Here is a 20,348-nt window from a genome sequence, read left to right on the forward strand (position 1 = left end):
TTAGTTATTAGAGGGTTCCGGTCGGACGGGTTTTCACGGGACACATTTCCGCCGTTGTTGTTGCATTATTGAGCCACGGATGAGGAGATGCTGCTCCGTTATTGATTTAAGTAAAGTCTGAATGTCATTTCAACAGTTGGCTCCATTTTTGACACTTTTTCCACTCCCGTCCTTGCACGCTACACCGCTACAACAAAGATGACGGGGATAAGACGCTGTCGAGGGTGAGCCACGTAAATAAGACCGCCCACAAAACGGCGCATCCTGAAGAGATGCTCAGAAAGCTACTTAAAGATGATCTGTAAAACATAATCTATGCAACACTTTCACCAAAGAACCACCATTACATGTTATGTAGGCCACAAGATAGTGTTTTAAAGTTAGAAAAAAAAATCATAAAATGAACCCTTTAATGCACCTTATAATTCGGTGCACCTTTTCTATGAAAATAGACCTGAATAGACCCGCTCATTGGCAGTGTGCGTTTTAATCCGGTGCGCCCTGTGGTCCATAACATACGGTAATATAGACCACAAGGAAGTGTATTAAATGTACAATTAAATCATTACAGGTCCCCTTTAAGGTCTTCTTAAGCAATGTAATCAAATATTATCATATGTTGCAATTAGAGATGTAACAATAGGAAAATGTCATATCACCGTTATCGTGGCCAAAATTATCACGCTAATATTATTATCACTGTTTTGATGAATGTGCTCAAAAAGTACTTATACACACAATGAACTGTTTTGACCGAGTAACATATTTTTTAAATAACTCAAATAAATTGACACACTGTTAGATAACCCACTATTTTGCATGTTTTGTGTTTCTTATGATTAACTCATAGTCTTAGTAATGTTGATGAGTAGTAGTTTTAATGGCTAAACTTTCATTCATCCATTCATCTTCTTCCGTTTATCCTAGTTCGGGTCACGGGGGCAGCAGGCTACGGAGAGAAGCCCAGGCTTCCCTCTCCCAGGCCAGCCAGGAGACATGTCCTTGGTCTTTCCCGTGGCATCCTACAAGGGAGGTTACAAGGGAGTTGTCCAGAGGGCATCCTGACCAGATGCCTGAACTACCTAATCTGGATCCACTCGATGTGGAGGAGCAGAGGCTTTACTTTGGCAGAGCTTCTCACCCTATCTCTAAGAGAGAGCCCCGCCACCCGACGGAGGAAACTCATTTTGTCCGCTTGAACCCGTGATCTGGTCCTTTCGGTCACAACCCAAAGCTAATGACCTTAGATGAGGATGGGAACGTAGATCGATTGGTAAATTGAGAGCTTTGCCTTCCGGCTCAGCTCCTTCTTTACCACAACAGATCGATACAGGGTATCTGCAGACGCGGCACCGAGCCGCCTGTCCATCTCACAATCCACTCTTCCCTCACTCGTGAACAAGACTCGAGGTACTTGAACTCCTTCACTTGAGGCAAGATCTCCTCCCCAATTCCATGACCAGGAAGAAAACCACACTGCTCCTCCTGAATCCAAGGTTCAACTATCTGGCGTAGTTTCCTCTCCAGTACACCTGCATAGACCTTACTGGGAAGACTGAGAAGTGTGATTCCACAATAGTTGAAACACACCCTCCGGTTCCCCTTCTTAAAGAGAGGAACCACCACCCCGGTCTGCCGATCCCGAGGCACCGCCCCCGATGTCCACGCAATTCTGCATAGTCTTGTCAACCAAGACTTCCCCACAGAATCTAGAGCCTTAAGTAATTCCGGGCGGGTTTCATCCACCCCGTGGGGCCCTGTCACCGAGGAGCTTTTAAACTACCTTGGCAACCTCAGCCCCAGAAATAGGAGAGCCCACCGCGAGTCCCCAGGCACGGCTTCCTCATAGGAAAACGTATAGGTGAGATTGAGGATGTCTTCAAAATATTACCTCAACCGATCTACAAAAGTACCACATCCTGAGTCGAGGTTAGCAGCACATCATCCCCACCATACCGGTGTTGACAGTGTACTGCTTCTCCCTCCTGATGCGGCCAATGGTGGTCCAGAATCACTTTGAATCTGTACGAACGTTTTGTTCCATGGCTCTCCCAAACTCCTCCCATGTCTGGGTTTTTGCCTCCGTGACCGCACACCGCTTGGCCTGCCGGTACCATTCCGTTACAATTCCGCTGACTCCGTAGTCCCATGAGCCAAAAGTACCCGATAGCTTGACGGCATCCGGATATCAGCGGGCTCTGGAATTACCGCCAGGATAGGCACTAACCACCTTGAGGCCAAAGCTCCCATCGGCCGCCTCGACAACAGAGGTACGGAACATGGTCCACTCGGACTCAACATTGTGACATGTTCAAAGTTCAAAGTTCTTCTGGAGGTGGGAATTGAAACGCTCTCTGACGGGAGACTCTGCTAGACATTCCCAGCACAGTGCGTTTGGGCCTGCAAGGTCTGTCAGGTGCGTCAAAGTGGGTCCGACTATATTCAGCCAGGACTTCACCTCGTGCGCCAGCTCAGTCTCCTTCCCCCCCACCGAGGTGACGTTCCACGTTCCAAGAGCTAGCTTCTGTAGCCGAGGATCGGACCGCCAAGGGCCTTGTCTTTGGCTTCCGCCCAGCTCACACTGCACCCGACCTTTATGCCCTCTCCTATGAGTGGTGAGCCCATTGGAGGTGGGACCCACATTGCCTTTTTGGGCTGTGCCCGGCCAGGCCCCATGGAGACAGGCCCGTCCACCAGGTGCTCGTCATCCAGCCCCACCTCTGGGCCTTGCTCTGTAGGGGGAGCCCCGGGCAAGGGAAACCTGAGTCTTCGTGTTTTTCTTCTTCATAAAGGTCTTTGAGCTGCTCTTTGTCTGGTCCCTCACCTTGGACCTGTTTGTCTTGGGAGACCCTAACAGAGGCCATAGAAGCCCCTGGACAACATGGCTCCAAGGATCATTGGGACATGCAAACCCCTCTACCATGATAAGCTGGCAGCTCAGAAATGAGAGGCTAAGCTTTTGTTATTTTATATATTGGTTAGTACTGTAGCACTCTAAGTCTTATTCAAATGAAAAGTGCGAAATAAATAAAATCCAGTATTATTTATTATGTCTGACGGGCATTGTGGCGTTTAGTGGTCCTTGAACGCACCGTAAAAACGCTTCCTTCTCGGATAGAAATGATCACAGTGTCAAAGAGAGCACAACTTGTCGGTCCAATGTGCACAATTGAATGTCTTAGTTACCGCATTTTTCGGAGTATAAGTTGCTCCAGAGTATAAGTCGCACCGGCCGAAAATGCATAATAAAGAAGGAAAAAAACATATATAAGTCGCACTGGAGTATAAGTCGCATTTATTAAATCCGATGACATCTTGTTCATGTAGTCTCTTATGTGAATGAGCTAAATAATATTATTTGATATTTTACGGTAATATGTTAATAATTTCACACATAACTCGCTTCTGAGTATAAGTCGCACCCCCGGCCAAACTATGAAAAAAACTGCGACTTATAGTCCAAAAAATACGGTACTCAGACAGTTATGTGTTTATATAAGTTTAGATTGGGGTATGTTGTTTCTTAATAGGAAAAATGTGAATGTCTCTTCTTTTTATGTTCATGTTCTTTTCAGGTTAGTATTTAAGATATTTTTTTCCATAATTTTAACTTAAAATGTTAAAATTGGTAGTTTTACTGTGGTTATCATTAATATTGTTTATCGTTACCCCCTAGTTCCAATACAACATATTCTACTATCAAGCAAATCCTACTGTTTATAAAGACAAATAAGTCCAACATTTTTACCTTAAAATGTAAGCAAGCATTTTCTGTTAACTCTTGAGACACCTCATAAACACTCATACGATGTTGTATTCTTTCCTCAGCAGTAATCCTTTTATAGGCACCACCAGCCCTGAGTATGTGTGCTAGCTACACTTTCGACAGGTTATAAAAATGTCAATAAGTGTGGCAGCTCATGCACTCGCAAGGCTCTTTGGGGCCAGTTGTGGCAGTGCAACGAGTTGTAAACACCCACGGTAAAAAATACTGTGGACTTATTATCACCATATTAAAAACACTTTATTAACGTTTGTTAAGAGGTTGACAAGCTACTTGGTGTTGAAGTTTTAGCAGATGACAAGCTACTTGGTGTTGAGGTTTTAGCACATGGTTCTATGGGGTCTGAGAAGGCTGAACTCAAAAGGTATTAGTTTATTATTAGTATTAGGTATAACTGTTTTAGTAGTCACGGAAATATTTAAAAATTCTAATAGGAAATAATAGAAACTTTATTAGTTCTAGGGTTAAAGTGTCACATCATAAAAACTCTACTGTCAGTTTTGAGAAAATTACGTAAACAAGTATTTACAGTAGTAATTACCATCCCTAAAATGTAATTGAATAAGAAACAGGATTACTTCTTCATATATAAGACAAACACTTGGTTTGTAGACGTAGTTTACCAGTGGTGTGCCGTCAGGGCCAGCAAGGCCTTCTCTGCTGGCCTAACATAACCACAAATCATGATCATAATTAAAGATAAAAGTATTTTTTTATTTACTTTCCCTAAATATCTAAAAGTATTCATATTCTCTTCATGTCATATTATGCTCTTTCCAGTGCTGTTGTTTTTAGGTTAGAGTTTGTATCTAATCATAATTCAGCTAGCTTATGTTGCCATGCTGTACGAAATCTGCCCTGGGCCTTCAAAATCAACAATGCGAGCATCCGTGCACTGTAAGTGAACGGGCACATACAGTTGATAGATAATTGCGATAGTCAATCAGATCACGAGTTGTTGTCAGCAAGGTCTTCTAGCTGGCCTCAAGTTGAACCTAACATTTATTTGTCCTGTGATTGGATACTCATCGGACCGTTATTGAATGAATTTGAGAACACATACAGTTGATAGACATTTGAGATAGCCAATCAGTTCACAAGTTGTTGACAGTAGCCTATCTAGGTAGCCTGATGTTAACAAGACTGTGATTGGATACTCACTTGCCATTTCAAAGTGAATATCCATTCACGAGTTGCAATTTAGCAGGAAGCAGGAAGTGTTGCGCCGTAGCCAGACCGGGCTAGCAGAGAAGGAGAACAAAATGTGGCAGATATACATTTGCAAGGCCATTTTCAAGAATGATATTTAAAGAGAAACTACATCTTGTGAGACGATGTCGGCCAACCCTGGAAGCTAGCTCAGCTGTTACGGCGATGAAATGGGGAAATGGCCGCCATTTCCACTCGAATCAACCGACTACAAGGGGTACCACTGGCTTATACGGCGTCGAATAGGTGCTACAAATTGTGTTTTTTCATGTTTAATATGTTTTTTGCAATTTAAATTTTGACAGTACCACATAAGATATGTTTTAATTGCTGATGCGGGTTGATTGATTTTTAAATGCCCAGAAAATAACCTGTTTTGTACACTGTTGATGTGATTCAATGACAGTAGTGTATAAATGTGTTCCTGTATAGCAGGAGTCACCAACGCGGTGCCCGCGGGCACCAGGTCGCTCGTAAGGACCAGATGAGTCGCCCGCTGGCCTGTTCTAAAAATAGCTCAAATAGCAGCACTTACCAGTGAGCTGCCTATATTTTTTAAATTGTATTTATTTACTAGTGTGACAGTCCTAACTGTTGTGCGGGTTCTCAGGACCATCCAGGGAAGACATTGTCGTGAGAAAGTTTAGACTTCTTTATTATTTCAATCACAGAGTCTTTTGCGTGCTTTTCAGCAGCTGCTTTTTTTCTCACGTGAGCACACGAATGGTTTCCTCCCGTCCGCCGTCTGCTTTTCAGCAGCACTTCTTTTGCGTGGCAGCAGAGGATGGTTTTCTCCCGTCCGCCGTCTTTCTCCGTCTCTTCCCTTGATGTGCACGTCTCTCACCCTTTTATACCGTCCGAGAGGGTGATTGCACTGTCCACAGCTGCGCGCTCCACGCACCTTATGCTGATTGCGGCGTCGCTCCCAGCGCGCCCCGCCTTGCCGCTCGCTCGTCCACGCCTCCTCGCCGCCATCTTGGAGCGGGCGCCGTCGGTCCGCCGGCCCCGCCTCCCCACAACTAGCAAGCTGGTCTCGCTTTGCTCGACATTTTTAATTCTAAGAGAGACAAAACTCAAATAGAATTTGAAAATCCAAGAAAATATTTTAAAGACTTGGTCTTCACTTGTTTAAATAAATTCATTTATTTTTTTTACTTTGCTTCTTATAACTTTCAGAAAGACAATTTTAGAGAAAAAAATACAACCTTAAAAATGATTTTAGGATTTTTAAACACATATACCTTTTTACCTTTTAAATTCCTTCCTCTTCTTTCCTGACAATTCAAATCAATGTTCAAGTAAATGTATTTCTTTATTTTAAAGAATAATAAATACATTGTAATTTAATTCTTCATTTTAGCTTCTGTTTTTTCGACGAAGAATATTTGTGAAATATTTCTTCAAACTTATTATGATTAAAATTTAAAAAAAATATTCTGGCAAATCTAGAAAATCTGTGAAATCAAATTAAAATCTTATTTCAAAGTCTTTTGAATTTCTTTTAAAATTTTTGTTCTGGAAAATCTAGAAGACATAATGATTTGTCTTTGTTAGAAATATAGCTTGGTCCAATTTGTTATATATTCTAACAAAGTGCAGATTGGATTTTAACCTATTTAAATCATGTCATCAAAATTCTAAAATTAATCTTAATCAGGAAAAATTACTAATGATGTTCCATAATTTTTTATTTTATTTTACATGAGTTATTATTTGTACAAACATAATGCAAAGTAATCCATGATTTGTTAAAAAAAATGTTAGTGGCTAGCTAGTTAAAATGGGATATTGTGATTTCACAAGACTGTGTTAGAAGTGATCATTTGAAAATATTCAATTTGAAAAATGTGCACTTAGAGAAAATATAAAAATGAAGTGTTGCATATTGATATTTATCTGTTTCTATATATATTTAATGTGAGAAATCATTAAGATGATCAGTGTTTCCACAAAGATAAATATAATTAATTATTAATAATAACATAGAGTTAAAGGTAAATTGAGCAAATTGGCTATTTCTGGCAATTTATTTAAGTGTGTATCAAACTGGTAGCCCTTCGCATTAATCAGTACCCAAGAAGTAGCTCTTGGTTTCAAAAAGGTTGGTGACCCCTGCTGTATAGTATTTCTCCAGCATTGGTCATGTGGTGACATAAAATATGGTATTTTGAGAGGTAATCATTAAAGTCGAACATCACTGCACAAAACAGGAACTGAGGGAGTCCAAAACTAACAGAACATGACTAAACAAAACATGATCAGGGCCACGGACCATGACAGAAGGCAACACATGATGTAAGTGTCTACATTAGTTATATTACACTACTATCAAAATGATTTTAAAAGTCTTTTATAAGTGTTATAATGAAGGTAACACTTTATGTAAGTGTCTGTATTAGCTATAATAGCCTACTATCAAAGGCTGACGCATATCTTCGTTGACAGAAAAGTTGTATTTTAATTTTTATTCTACACATTTTTGGAACATTGGAAATCATTATTAGAATGGAGGCTTCCCACAGGATGAGATAACTTCTGGAAATTACTGGCTCAGAATGGTCAAAGGTATAGATGTGTGTGTCTAAGTTAAAGGAAATGGCAGGCTGCCTTCTTCTAATGGATTTATTACAATCTTTGCAAACTGGGTAACGTTTGCTGTGGTCTGGAACAACATGGCGCCCAAACAACTATCAGAAATGCAGCCAATATTACATACAGGTAATGTGTCATGAGACATGCAAATATAAATTAAATACACAGAGGACGTAAGTAAAGGAAATTAAATGAGCTCAAATCTACCTACAAAGGAGGCATAATGATGCAATATGTACATACAGCTAGCCTAAATAGCATGTTAGCATCAATTAGCTTGCAGTCATGGTTGGAAAAAATATGCCTGATAAGCACACATTCATTAAAGCTCACCTTTGTGCATTCACACACTGCATACAGCATTTGGTGGACAAAATGATACAAAGGAGTGGCCTAAAACACGTCTTTCTGTGGCAGCATCAGAGAAAGTTGTACATGTAAACAAACTACGACGAGTTGAAGGATCGCTGAAATTAGTAGGACAAAACGGTGAATCAGTGAAGCATGTATAACATAAACAGTGGGATTTCTCACAATTAGTAAGGTTTGTGTCATGTTTGTTCTCCTACAGAAAATATATTAAAACAATCTTCAGCTTTTTCCATTTTCACACATCTCTGAAAGAGGTCCAGGGAGCCACTAAAGAACCGCATGCGGCTCTAGAGCCGCGGGTTGTTGACCCCCGTCCCAGGACGATGTTTAAAAAGTCGGCACACAATGGAGGATAAATTGTGAAGACAACTTTAAGATATTTGTGATTAAGTCTTCAAACTGTTGACAGATAAGAAATATGATAACATTTTTTATTACCAGTTGTTTTTTCAATTATTGAAGGAATACATATTTTTTTCTTAAGGATGCTTGTTCAAAAACGTGTCTGGAAAACAGTCAGATCCTTGAACCAACACTTCATTGGAGCCCTTTTGGTTACTTTGGAAATGTAGTTCTTACTTTATGTTAATAAGGTGCATCTGTGCCCACTGTGATCCACTTCAAGTCAGTCATGTGTCACCTTGCCACTTTTAAGCTCTTGATCTTGACATAAAACAAAGATTAGCATGGTTTCCCTTCTCACACTCTGAAACTTTCCTGTCAGGGGACCAACTGTGAGCTTTTTTTGTGCAGCCACTTGATCATGTTTAATGTTTTCTGTGGCTGGCAGGAAAGCCGGGATGACTGGCACAGCAGTGGCCCTGCCAAGTCAAACTGTAGGGTTTATTTGTCGACAAGTTTGCATAGAGCGGGGGCAACATTCTGCCAGCTACCCCCCAGTCACTCATTTAATCAAAGACGAGGGCTTGGGGCAGTGGGGCATAGACCATCATGAGCCTTAGAGGTGTGGAAAGAAAACGGAAGGAGAATAAAACGAGGCTTTTCTGCGGAAGCTAGAAGCAGCAGGCCTCTGCCACTGGGATTGTCCTGATGGTAATCCCTAGATTTCCTACGCTAAGACAGGAGGTCCAGCAGGCACAGTGGTAGAAAGAACCCAACAAGACAACTCAGATTGGGGAGGGGCGATGTGCACCAGAGTCGTGTATTAAGAGAGTATGGCCAACTCAGTATCAGACCATCTCCTAAATGATTGGTCAAAAGGCACTCAAGCGACTACATAGCGCCATGTTTGCTCCAAACTTTGAGCTATGCATACACTGCACTTTGCCATCAGACATCTCATTTAATTGAAGAGGTTTTGTGCCGGTAAAAATGCATATCCATACACATCTGACATACTGTTTTTTTGTTATTGATCTATTTTATGGATTTTTATGATTACAAACATACAAGCAAATCAACAGTCAAATAATTATGGATTGTACATGGCAAAAATCAAGTGCAAAAATATATACATAATAGATAACTAGATGAGGCAATTCCTGAAGGAATTGCATGTGAATGTTCCAATGCTGAAGTTAAATTGAAATCCTAGAATTTTTTTTTTAGAATTGTTGAAGTAGAGCACACAATTCCCAAACAGGCTGAATATTTTGAAGTTGGAACAGTTTGAATCAGATTAAAAATGTGGGAGCTGTGGAACTTTGAAGATTGTCCCATTGATTTCAATGGGAATTTCCCCAAAATTTGGCCATTCCGGGAAAAGCAGGATTTTTTTTTAAATGGTAAAAAAAATTTGAATGGTCTGATTGATTTGAAATGGTTGGTGTTGAAATTTTTCAAATTGGTCGAGAAATGTTGAAGTAGTAACATGTTGAATTGAGAAATTGTATTACGGAATTGAGAAATTGTATTACGGAATTCCTGGAATTTCAGGAAAACTGGGAATTTTTCCAGTTCAAAAAACAACTTTGTGTTTTTTGTCCTGATTAAAAGGAATGTTTTGACGGTGGAACGGTTGAAATGCTTTGAAAAATGGGAAAGGAGTGGTCGCCAGAAAAAAGAGTGGAAATAGGGCTTTGGAAAACAAGGAATTCTGGAAAATCCTGGAATTTCTTTGAACTTGGAAAAATTATAGTTTAAATGTCCAAAATGATGGAATGTGTTGAAGGTAGAATGGTTTGAATTGGTTGAAAAATATGGAAATGGTGGAAGTTTAAAAAATGGCCAATTCATTTTGAATTGGAAAAATGTCCCGGAATTCTGGGAAATTTGGGACTTTTTTGGAGTTTGTCAAGGGAAAACCCGCAATTCCCGAATAGGCTGAACAGTTTGAAGTTGGAACAGTTTGAATCGGGTGAAAATGTGGAATGTAGAGCGCGCCAAAATCTAGAGAAGATGAAGAAGTTGAAGGTGTAGAAAATCATATGCTTTGGAGCAGTGGTCCCCAACCACCGGGCCGCGGCCCGGTACCGGTCCGTGGATCGATTGGTATAGGGCCGCAAAATAATTATCTTTTTTATTTTTATTAAACATAAAAAACACAAGATACACTTACAATTAGAGCACCAACCCAAAAAACCTCCCTCCCTCATTTACACTCATTCACACTCATTTGCACAAAAGGGTTGTTTCTTTCTGTTGTTAATATTTCTGGTTCCTACATTATATATCAATATAGATCAGTACAGTCTGCAGGGATACAGTCCGTAAGCACACATGATTGTATTTATATGGGGCGGCATGGTGTAGTGGGTAGAGCGCCCGTGTCAGAAACCTGAGGGTTGCAGGTTCGCTCCCCGCCTCTTACCATTCCGTTGTGTCCTTGGGCAGGACACTTCACCCTTGCCCCCGGTGCCACTCACACCGGTGAATGAATGTTGAATGAATGATAGGTGGTGATCGGAGGGGCCGTAGGCGCAAATTGGCAGCCACGCTTCCGTCAGTCTACCCCAGGGCAGCTGTGGCTACGAAAGTAGCTTACCACCACCAGGTGTGAATGAATGATGGGTTTTTAACATGTAAAGCGACTTTGGGTACTTAGAAAAGCGCTATATAAATCCCAGGTATTATTATTTCTTTATGACAAAAATAAATAAAATAAACTTGTCCCCCAGTCCGTGGGGCAAGTTTTCAAGCGTTGACCGGTCCGCAGCTCCAAAAAGGTTGGGGACCACTGCTTTGGAGCATTCACACAATAACAATATTTTGTGGTTTATCCGTTAGACCAGGCTCAATACCGTGGCATAGCGGCATTTCTGTTAGGTCAGGAAAAGACTCATCCCTACAAGCCTGTTTGTTGTTTCCCATGTTGGAAAAACTAGGTAGGATTGTCTGTTTTTGGCCATGTTGATGGGCTCATATTGCCCATCTAATTTCAATCTGAAATACTTCCACAAGGGGACATTTGGCTTTGTAATCATATTTTTTTCCTCCTAATTTTTGGTTCTTTGCGGAATTCCCGAAGAGCAGGGTCGCCTGGGAAACAGGCTTGTAGGGATGAAATAGCCTAAAAGAGCAGAGCTGATGAACCATCTGCCACTCCAGCAGTGCCATTTCTACAAGTAAAACAAAACAAAAATAACCAATAATATACATTTCGCACACACAATTGCACCATGCATAGACAAGCAACCAAACAAAAACATAATTTCAACACCCATATACACTGTGGTGGCCTCTGCGGTGTTCCACGCTATCGTCTGCTGGGGAGCATGGCTAGAGACAGGAGCAGACCCAACAAAACAACCAAGAGAGCAGAGTCCACCCTCAATATATATATATATATATATATATATATATATATATATATATATATATATATATATATATATATATATATATATATATATATATATATATATACATATATATATATATATACATATATATATATATATATATATACATATATATATATATATATATATATATATATATATATATATATATATATATATATATATATATATACATATATATATATATATATATATATATATATATATATATATACATATATATATATATATATATATATATATATGTATATATATATATATACATATATATATATATATACATATATATATATATATATATATATATATATATATATATATATATATATATATATATATATATATATATATATATATATATTAAGGCTGAAACGACGCGTCGACGTAGTCGACGTCATCGGTTACGTAAATACGTCGACGCCGTTTTTGTGCGTCGACGCGTCGCATAATGACGTCACACTACCGTCATGGCGAAGCGCAAAGCAGACGATCAAAGAAGACGATGCGAGCGAGGGGGGGAAAGCATGCCAAAAGTGGTCAAAAGTCTGGGAGTATTTCAATAAACGGCCTAATAATGTTGTTGTATGCACACTGTGTCGAGCGGAAATGGCCTATCATAGCAGCACAACGGCTATGAACGAACATTTGAAAGAAAACCATCAACTAGTCAATCGTCCGCGCGAGCATACGTTGTCATCATTACACAAAAACATGAATGTGTCATTTGTATCTGCTAGGGGTGTAACGGTACGTGTTTTGTATTGAACCGTTTCGGTACGGGGCTTTCGGTTCGGTACGGGGGTGTACCGAACGAGTTTCTAAGCTAAAGTCTTAGCAAGCTGCTTTGCTCCGTCTGCCTCTGTCTCAGCACACAGCATTGTCCCACCCACACAACCATCTGATTGGTACACACGAAGCATTATCAGCCAATCAGCAGTGCGTATTCAGAGCGCATGTAGTCAGCGCTTCAGGGTGGAGCAGATAGGTGTTTAGCAGGTGAGCATCAGGCAGCGGACTCTCCCCAAATGATAATAAACACCTCCCAGTCAACTACTAGTAACATCACTATGAGCCCGTTGACCTTCTAGAAACTTAAACTGCAGCTCAGCTCACTCGCAATCCTGGCTTGAGGTGAAGGCTAATTACCTCTCAGTTCCAGCCACATCGACCCCTTCTGAGCGCCTATTTTCAGCTGCTGGGAATATTGTAAATAAGAAAAGAACCAAAGCATGTAGACATGCTAACCTTTCTTCATTACAACTGTTAGACACTCACTGGAATGAGTAGAATTGGTTATTGTGTACTGTGTTGGACTGGATGTTTATTTTGCACATTTTAAAAGCAATACTTAATGTTTACAGTGCTCCAGAATATTTAGATTGGCACTTTTTTGTATTGGATGTTTATCTTTATTTTTGCACATTTTAGCAAATAAGCAATACTTTCACTTTTGTTGAAATGTTTACACTGTTGTTACAGAATATTTCGTTTTGCACTTTTTTGTATTGGATGTTTATCTTTATTTTTGCACATTTTAAAGCAAAATAAGCAATACTTTTACTTTTGAAATGCTTATACTATTGCAGAATATTAAGATTTGCACTGGATGTTGACTCTTATATTTGCACATTAAAAAGCAAATAAGCTACTTTTAATTTTGTTAAATTTTAAAAGTTTTAAATGTTTACATTGTTACAGAATATTTAGTCATGTTGTTGTCAATGTTGACTGGGTGGCCATACTTCTTTTTTTTTGTAAATAAAAGCCATGCCTTTTGAAAAAACGGGCCTACATTTATTTTTTCATCTTCATTTTGAATAAAAAAATAATCGGTAAAAGGAAAAATAATCTATAGATTAATCGAAAAAAATAATCTATAGATTAACCGATTAATCGAAAAAATAATCTATAGATTAATCGATAGAAAAATAATCGTTAGCTGCAGCCTTATATATATATATATATATATATATATATATATATATATATATATATATATATATATATATATATATATATATATATATATATATATATATATATATATATATATATATATATATATATTAGGGCTGCAACTAACAACTATTTTGATAATCGATCAATCTGTCGATTATTACTTTGATTAATCGATTAATAATCGAATAAAAGAGACAAACTACATTTCTATCCTTTCGAGTATTTAATGGAAAAAAAACAGCATACTGGCCCTATACTGGCACCATACTTATTTTGATTATTGTTTCTCAGCTGTTTGTAAATGTTGCAGTTTATAAATAAAGGTTTATAAAAAAATAAAATTAAAATAAATAAATAAAAGTAGCCTCTGCGCATGCACATAGCATAGATCCAACGAATCGATGACTAAATTAATCGCCAACTATTTTTATAATCGATTTTAATCGATTAGTTGTAGTTGTTGTAGCCCTTATATATATATATATATATATATATATATATATATATATATATATATATATATATATATATATATATACATACATATATATATACATACACATATACATATATATATATATATATATATATATATATATATATATATATATATATATATATATATATATATATATATATATATATATATATATATATATATATATAGTCAAGGTTTCTGTGGTTTATCCGTCATACAGTGCTGCGTTAGGTCAGGAAAAAACACAAGAGGCTATATCATCCCTACAAGCCTGTGAACCTGCGAAACTGACCTAACATACATACAGTATATATATATATATATATATATATATATATATATATATATATATATATATATATATATATATATATATATATATATATATATATATATATATATATATATATATATATATATATATAGGTCCTAAGCTAATTAGGGTTTTGCAAAATGGGGGTAATAGATTTTTTTGGGTCGTTTTTTTGTATTTTTCCGTTTATTGTGCCGTCGGGTGCGTGTTAGACAGCCTGCTGATCAATAAACACTGCATGAATGTATACTTTACAGAATGATATTTTGACTATATAAAAGCATGTTTAATTACAAACCCCATTTCCATATGAGTTGGGAAATTGTGTTAGATGTAAATATAAACGGAATACAATGATTTGCAAATCCTTTTCAACCCATATTCAATTGAATGCACTACAAAGACAAGATATTTGATGTTCAAACTCATAAACTTTATTTTTTTTTTGCAAATAATTAACTTAAAATTTCATGGCTGCAACACGTGCCAAAGTAGTTGGGAAAGGGCATGTTCACCACTGTGTTACATGGCCTTTCCTTTTAACAACACTCAGTAAACGTTTGGGAACTTAGGAGACACATTTTTAAGCTTCTCAGGTGGAATTCTTTCCCATTCTTGCTTGATGTACAGCTTAAGTTGTTGTGTATTTTGGGCTTCATAATGCGCCACACATTTTCAATGGGAGACAGGTCTGGACTACAGGCAGGCCAGTCTAGTACCCGCACTCTTTTACTATGAAGCCACGTTGATGTAACACGTGACTTGGCATTGTCTTGCTGAAATAAGCAGGGGTGTCCATGGTAACGTTGCTTGGATGGCAACCAATGTTGCTCCAAAACCTGTATGTACCTTTCAGCATTAATGGCGCCTTCACAGATGTGTAAGTTACCCATGTCTTGGGCACTAATACACCCCCATACCATCACACATGCTGGCTTTTCAACTTTGCGCCTATAACAATCCGGATGGTTCTTTTCCTCTTTGGTCCGGAGGACACGACGTCCACAGTTTCCAAAAACAATTTGAAATGTGGACTCGTCAGACCATAGAACACTTTTCCACTTTGTATCAGTCCATCTTAGATGAGCTCAGGCCCAGCGAAGCCGACGGCGTTTCTGGGTGTTGTTGATAAAATGTTTTCGCCTTCCATAGGAGAGTTTTAACTTGCACTTACAGATGTAACGACCAACTGTAGTTAATGACAGTGGGTTTCTGAAGTGTTCCTGAACCCATGTGGTGATATCCTTTACGCACTTATGTCGCTTGTTGATGCAGTACAGCCTGAGGGATCGAAGGTCACAGGTTTAGCTGCTTACGTGCAGTGATTTCTCCAGATTCTCTGAACCCTTTGATGATATTACGGACCGTAGATGGTGAAATCCCTAAATTCCTTACAATAGCTGGTTGAGAAAGGTTTTTCTTAAACTGTTCAACAATTTGCTCACGCATTTGTTGATAAAGTGGTGACCCTCGCCCCATCCTTGTTTGTGAATGACTGAGCATCTAAAGTTAATGATTATTTGCAAAAAAAAAAATGTTTATCAGTTTGAACATCAAATATGTTGTCTTTGTAGCATATTCAACTGAATATGGGTTGAAAATGATTTGAAAATCATTGTATTCTGTTTATATTTACATCTAACACAATTTCCCAACTCATATGGAAACACGGTTTGTATAAGGTTTTAAGCTTCAGTATGTCTAAAACTATATTTAGACATGTTTTTATGGTTTATTTTGTCAGGAAAACTAATGTCACAACAACCGTAATGCATAGCATAGCCGCACACGTCCTTGGTAGCAAACATGGCGACCTGTTGTTTACTTGTCCCATACTCTCTTCATACACCACTCTGTTGTGCCTTGTAGACATTCTGACTATATAAAAGCATGTTTAATTGTAAGGTTTTGAGCTGTAGTATGTCTAAAACTATATTTAGACATATTTTCATGGTTTATTTTGTCAGGAAAACTAATGTCACAACAACTGTAATGCATAGGTCCAAGCATAGCCGCACACGTCCTTGGTAGCAAACATGGCGCCTGTTGTTTACTTGTCCCATACTCTCTTCACACACCGCTCTGACGCGCACATGCTGGCGGGCGTGTTTGGGAGCGTGCACGTGTCGGCATTAGCAGGGATGAAGAACCTGGAAGGCGGCGATGACTCAACGCCAGATGGGATGAGTTGAAAGTGCTGCTCACCTTCAAACAAGCGAGTCAAGCCCACATGCTGGAAGGCGCCAAGAGGCTGTAAAAGTCTCCTGGCAAAAGGGACACGTTAGAATGTTGCCTTGAAAAGCCCCTGACAGCTTACACGGTTTCCTGGGAGAGAAGAAACCCAAGAGGGGACGACAGAGGAGCTATCATGTGAGATGACTTTGATGGGGTCTTGTGTGACACCATCTCTTCCCCTGGTTAATGTATTCAAGGTGCTCCTCTTCCCCTGCTGCCACACTGAGATACTACAGCTTTGACCATAATGGATGCAGAGGCTTTAATGGCTTATTTTATGGCCCTACACTGTGGTCATGAAGGGAAAGTACTCTCTGCGGACAACTGGGTAGGCAATATCTCCTTTTCCCGGCCCTGCCATGGATGTTATTTCAACTCCAGCGTGGCGGTCCCGGCAGGGTGCTGTGAACCCAATCCCCTCTACACGTCCAGCCCCAGAGGGATCCAGCGGTGCGTGTCTTCGGGGGTCGGGGGTCCGGCGAAAAGCCTTTTCAAGCCATGAAACACAAGCGGCTCTCAGGGAGGGGAGAGGTGGAGAGAGAGCGACCGAGGGGGTAAATGAACCACCCTGTTTTCTTTATCAGCGCCCGATTAAATGACCGCCAGATAGACGGAGAGAAAGGATTCTCATTTAGTTTGAAGGGTCCCGGATTGGCGTCGCCACTAAGTCTGAATATGACAACAATAACAGACTGCACGTTTTAGAAGCTCTTAGGCCCAGTCTACATTAAGCCGGATAACTCCTTAATCCTACCCCTTTCCCACTTCATACAAATATATGCATCCTTTACTGACCTTTTTATAATAAAATATCTGTGAATTAGTATATACAACAGTTTTGTAATATGTAATTAATTAATTCAGTCATTATTAACTCCGGCTTATTAGTGATTCCCAGAGCCCAAAAAAAGTCTGCGGGCTATAGAGCGTTTTCTATTCGGGCTCCAATACTATGGAATGCCCTCCCGGTAAAAGTTAGAGATGCTACCTCAGTAGAAGCATTTAAATCCCATCTTAAAACTCATTTGTATACTCTAGCCTTTAAATAGACCCCCCTTTGTTAGACCAGTTGATCTGCCGTTTCTTTTCTTTTCTTTTCTCCTCTGCTTCCCTCTCCCTTGTGGAGGGGGAGTTGCACAGGTCCGGTGGCCACGGATGAAGTGCTGGTTGTCCAGAGTCGGGACCCGGGGTGGACCACTAGCCTGTGCATCGGTTGGGGACATCTCTACGCTGCTGACCCGTCTCCGCTCGGGATGGTTCCTGCTGGCCCCACTATGGACTGGACTTTCGCTGATGTGTTGGATCCACTGTGGACTGGACTTTCACAATATTATGTCAGACCCACTCGACATCCATTGCTTTCGGTCTCCCCTAGAGGGGGGGGGTTACCCACATATGCGGTCCTCTCCAAGGTTTCTCATAGTCATTCACATTGACGTCCCACTGGGGTGAGTTTTCCTTGCCCGTATGTGGGCTCTGTACCGAGGATGTCGTTGTGGCTTGTACAGCCCTTTGAGACACTTGTGATTTAGGGCTATATAAATAAACATTGATTGATTGATTGATTGATTGATTGATTAATATACTGAGATGAAGAACATCTTATTTTCAATAAGGTTGAAAATATTTCTCATAATTCTTCTTCTTTGTACTTTGTAAGCACTATTCATTTGAACAACCTCTTAAATTGGATCATATCAGTACAATGTTTAACTTCTTTACTTAATCCATTCCATCATTTAATTCCACATAATTTTAGCTGTTTGCAATTTTATCAAATCATCGAACTTTAATAATTTTGACACAATAAATAAAGTGTTTGTATGTTCTCTATATCCAACATTATGTATCAGTCTAATTGATCTTTTTTGTAACACGGTTAACGAATGTAGCGCACATTTGTAGTTATTTCCCAACATTTCTGCACAATAACTAAAATATGGTAATACTATAATAGCGAGCAGTAGAGAATGTGAAGTGATTTGTTAAACCAAATATTGTGTGTTTTTCCATATACAACAACCTATCTGGACTCGATAAGAGAATCGATAAGGAATCGGTTCAATAAGAGTATTCGATAATAGGCTCGAACTCGATAATTTCAAACATCATCCCTACAAATCATAATGTTTTTTTTACACTTACACGTTGCGGATAATAGTATTCTATCTTTATTTGTCGTTATTTATATTTTCTGAATAAATTATGTGATAATGTCCATCAGTCAACTCATTGGTGTTAATTTTCAATCTATCAAGATAAAAAAATAATATAAAAATCAAATTACAGGATGTTATTTATGTAGTTTGCTCATTTTGCTCGACTGATGTACTAACATCATGTGGTTTATTTGTATTTTTACATATGTAGCATCATTTACAAAGATACAAATAATTGCTATTGTGACATCTAGTGGACACATTTAGAACAGCAGTTTCTTTCATTCAAAAATTTCGGCTCATTTTTATACTCTGCAAACTCATAGGGCCATACGTTTGACACCCCTGGTTTAGGCCCTTTTCATGGTTACTTGCTGCATATATACGCCGTACGTCAGCAGCCAAGAGGCGCTTTCATAAAGTGTTTTGAGACGTTTTTAATACAAATTTTCAGAGCAAATTATTTATCAGTTTGAATCGAGAATCGTGTTGAATTGAGAATCAATTATAAATCAAATCGTCCCCCCAGAAAATCGGAAACAAAATGAATCAAAACGTTAGTTGTTATCAATCAATCAATCAATCAAAGTTTATTTATATACCCCTTAATCACAAGTGTCTCAAAGGGCTGCACAAGCCACAACGACATCCTCGGCTCAGATCCCACATCAAGGCAAGAAAAAACTCAACCCAAAGGGAACAGTGAGAAACCTTGGAGGGTGTGGGGGCGACCGGTGCAATGGACGTCGAGTGGAGCTAGTTAATAGTGTGAGAGTCCAGTCCATAGTGGGGCCAGCAGGGGATCGTCTTGAGCAGCGCAGAGACGTCCCCAACTGATGCACAGATGAGTGATGGCAGATCAACTGGTCGAAAAGGGTGGTCTATTTAAGGCTGGTGTATACAAATGAGTTTTAAGACGAGACTTAAATGCTTCTACTGAGGTAGCATCTCTAACTGTTACTGGCAGGGCATTCCAGAGTACTGGAGCCCGAATAGAAAACTTTCTATAGCCCGCAGACTGTTTTTGGGCTCTGGGAATCACTAATAAGCCAAAGTTCTTATAACGCAGATTTCTTGCCGGGACATATGGTACAATACAATCAGCAAGATAGGATGGAGCTAGACCCTTTAGTATTTCATATGTAAGTAGTAAAACCTTAAAGATTAGATTAACATCACTTGTCAATATGGTATTTATGAAACTGTATCTGTACCATAATAGTTGTTATGCAAAACATCAGAGTCCAATGTCAGGTCTTGTAATTTCATTAGCTCCTTTCACTCTGCTGGGTGTGTTTTCCCTTTTGCGGTTTTACCGTTCTGCGTGAACCAGATTCAGGGTCGATGCAGTTCTTATCCTCAATCTTGCCACATGTACCTGACGAGTCCAGTGGGTGTACAGGTTGAGTATGACAAGAACAGGTAATTGTGTAAATCATGGCCCAGTTCCCAGAATAAATTGGTTGTGCAGCTGTATCACACATTA

At 39.1% G+C, this 20,348-nt stretch overlaps 1 protein-coding gene across 2 annotated transcripts in view; it reads left to right on the forward strand.

Annotated features, from left to right (window-relative positions):
- Positions 1-20,348, forward strand: part of trabd2b (TraB domain containing 2B) — a 217,944-nt gene that overhangs the window by 111,438 nt on the left and 86,158 nt on the right. The gene's annotated exons all lie outside the window — the stretch shown is intronic.

This window comes from Entelurus aequoreus, linkage group LG27 (assembly GCF_033978785.1).
Source record: "Entelurus aequoreus isolate RoL-2023_Sb linkage group LG27, RoL_Eaeq_v1.1, whole genome shotgun sequence".
Classification (NCBI taxonomy): Eukaryota; Metazoa; Chordata; class Actinopteri; order Syngnathiformes; family Syngnathidae; genus Entelurus; species Entelurus aequoreus.